The sequence below is a fragment of the Prionailurus viverrinus genome, chromosome X (assembly GCF_022837055.1).
Source record: "Prionailurus viverrinus isolate Anna chromosome X, UM_Priviv_1.0, whole genome shotgun sequence".
Taxonomy (NCBI): Eukaryota; Metazoa; Chordata; class Mammalia; order Carnivora; family Felidae; genus Prionailurus; species Prionailurus viverrinus.
Window position 1 is genome coordinate 104662046 of NC_062579.1, and position 2946 is coordinate 104664991.

Below are 2946 nucleotides of genomic sequence, written 5' to 3' on the forward strand. Positions count from 1 at the left end.
GTGTGACTCTTGATCTTGGGGTTGTGAGTTTGAGCCCCACTTGGGGTACAGAGATTACTTTAAAAAAAACTTTAAAAAAATGGATAAAATCAAAAAGGAAATATACACATTGTTAAACTAATTGAGAGTATAAGAGGATGTATATTGAAAAGGAGGTCTCCTTACCACAGGGCCACAAAACTACTGCTACTAATCATACCTTGTATGGCCTTCTGGAAATTTTTAAGCATAAACACATATCTATGTGTGTATCCTTTTGAGGGCATGAATAGAAAGCGAATCAATCATCCCACACTTATTTCTCTGTGAAATTGGCTTTCCAAAGAACTTTTCACTTTGACTTAATTATAGATTCACTTGTAGTTGTAAGAAATGAACCCAGGTCGGGGCGCCTGGCTGGCTCAGTCGGTAGAGCATGTGGCTTCTGATCTCAGGGTCATGAGTTCAAGCCCCATGTTGGGCACGGAGCCTACTTAAAAAAAAAAAAAAAATGAACCCAAGTCTGTCTGAACTTCGAAACCACTGTTTCTCAACTTTGGCTGCACAACACTGGCATCTGGAGAGCTTTAAAAAATACTGATGCCTGGGTTCCACTGCCAGAGATTCTGATGGAACCGGCTCAGGTTACAGCCTTGGCATTGGGAGTTTTAAAAGCTCCACAGGTGACGCAAATGTGCAGCCAGGGCAGAGCTCTTAATTTCTACAGTCCCCAGTCTCCAGGGCGGGGAACAGGGTTAGTGTGGGTGAGATGGTGAGAACATCTGTTCCCTGAGCTAACTCAGCCCAAGCAAGAACTTGGAGCCAGAGGCGTATAATTAGGAGAAAAGCAGGTTCTCCTCAGAGTGCCCAGACACATGGTAGGGTCCCTGTGGATGTGGGACAGGGGGTTAAGCCAATTATATGAGAATCTCACGTGACAGGGTGATCCCAGTTGACATCTGACTTTTACGGACCCCTTGCCCGCCCCAGGCGATCACGCATTTCCTCTATAACTGCTCTTCGAAAGCCTTGGGCAAGGCCTCCTTTTCCAAAGTGTCAAGCCTCAAGAGCTTGAAATACGGAAATAAAATATTTTAAACTTTCCGTTGAAAACAGGGAGGCATGCTCCATATGAGAATAAGTGGGTCCGGCTCAGGGTGAGGTCCTGCGTCTCTGCAGGAGGGTCGGGAAAGGCAGCGCGGAGGGCAGGGCCCAAAGTACCGACCCGGCCAGTCTCCCGGGAGGTCGTAGGCAGGGTTGTTTCCTCTTTGGAGGGCTTCTGCACCTCCGCCCGGCTCCCAGCCTTCAGGAACCCCCTGCAGGAACGCTGAAGCGGCCCTCCCTCTGCCAGAGACGCGCCGAAATAGGAACCTCACCAGCGTGGGCATTAGAGGTGCCACTCTCACAATCACAGGACAGCCCAGGAGAGGCAGCGACAGGGTGACTAGATGCGTACTTTGAGGAGTACAGCTGGCCCACACCGGGGACAGGAGCCACCATTTCTTGACTGCTATGTGCCAGGCGCAAGTGCTTGCCCTTGCGATAGGATACTGTTCCCCGAAGAGACGATTTTCCCTGTCCCCTGGCTTTTTATTTCCCTTTGATTAGGGTATAATTTAGATTCAGTAAAATTCACCCTTTTTAGGTGCACGGTCCCGTGAATTGTATCACAGAATCGCCACCAGAATAAGATGTGGAATGTTCCGTCACCTCCAGAAGTTTCTGCACACCCCTTCCCAGTCAATGCCCTAGCCCCATCTGGAGCCCCTGGAGACTACTGGTCTGATGCCTATATTTCAGGGACCACAGCTCAGGGCCCAAAACTTGAGGCAAAAGACACTCATTACCCCATATTCTGAGTTCAGAGGACCAGCAGCTGTTAGGACCAGCCACCAGCCCCCCGATCTCGCTGGGGAGAAACCAGCTCTCTGCCCCAGTGCCCAGCTGATATAAGAGGTCTAATTTGGGGCTTCACAATGTTTTCCTTCCCCAAGCAGAGAGAGGAGACACTCTAAGAGACCTGCTCATAAAAGTAAGGCTTGGAAGTGACCCAGCGTCTAAGACGGGGTTTCCCTGAAACCCGTGAAGAGAACGCGCTGGCACTGTGCTTGCTGCTGCCGGGGCAGAGAGGAAGAAGCTTCTGGAGCAGTGGAGGCCTGGGGGATTGGCAGGCAGGGCCAAGAATAGGCCCCTGGATGTCCTGATTCTTGCGTGTATGGCTTATGTCTGCAAGGCCAGGAATTGTCCCAAAAGGATAGATCGGATTGACCCATGGTCTGGCCAAAAACTACCATAGTGTGAGGGCAATGAGTTTCACACCTCAACAGAATGTGGTATTATGCCTCCATCAGGGGCACAGCGCAGTTGAGGGATATTTACTGGGAAATAGGAAATAAATAAAATGAAACCATTTTACATATGAACCCCAGTGAGTTGAGACACCTCAATAAACTGTTACACTTTCTTTTTAAAAAAAATTTTTTTTAGGGGCGCCTGGGTGGCTCAGTCGGTTTAAGCGTCCGACTTCAGCTCAGGTCACGATCTCGCGGTCCGTGAGTTCGAGCCCCGCGTCGGGCTCTGGGCTGATGGCTCAGAGCCTGGAGCCTGCTTCCGATTCTGTGTCTCCGTCTCTTTCTGCCCCTCCCCCGTTCATGCTCTGTCTCTCTCTGTCTCAAAAATAAATAAAACGTTAAAAAAAATTTTTTTTTATTTTTTTAATGTTTATTTATTCTTGAGAGAGAGAGGTAGAGAGAGATAGAGCATGAGTAGGGTAAAGGAAGAGAGAGAGAGAGAGAGAGAGAATCTGAAGCAGGCTCCAGGCTCTGAGCTGTCAGCACAGAGCCTGATGCAGGGCTCGAACCCACGAACCGTGGGATCATAACCTGAACTGAAGTGGTACGCTTAGCCAACTGAGCCACCCAGGCATCCCAATTTGTTACACTTTCAGTGCCTCTATTAATCCTAAAA

At 49.2% G+C, this 2946-nt stretch overlaps 1 non-coding gene across 1 annotated transcript; it reads left to right on the forward strand.

Annotated features, from left to right (window-relative positions):
- Nucleotides 1-390: 390 nt before the first annotated feature.
- TRNAR-UCU (transfer RNA arginine (anticodon UCU)) lies at nucleotides 391-463 on the forward strand. Its single transcript has one exon. It is a non-coding gene; the product is annotated as a tRNA-Arg (tRNA).
- The last annotated feature ends 2483 nt before the right edge of the window (nucleotides 464-2946 follow it).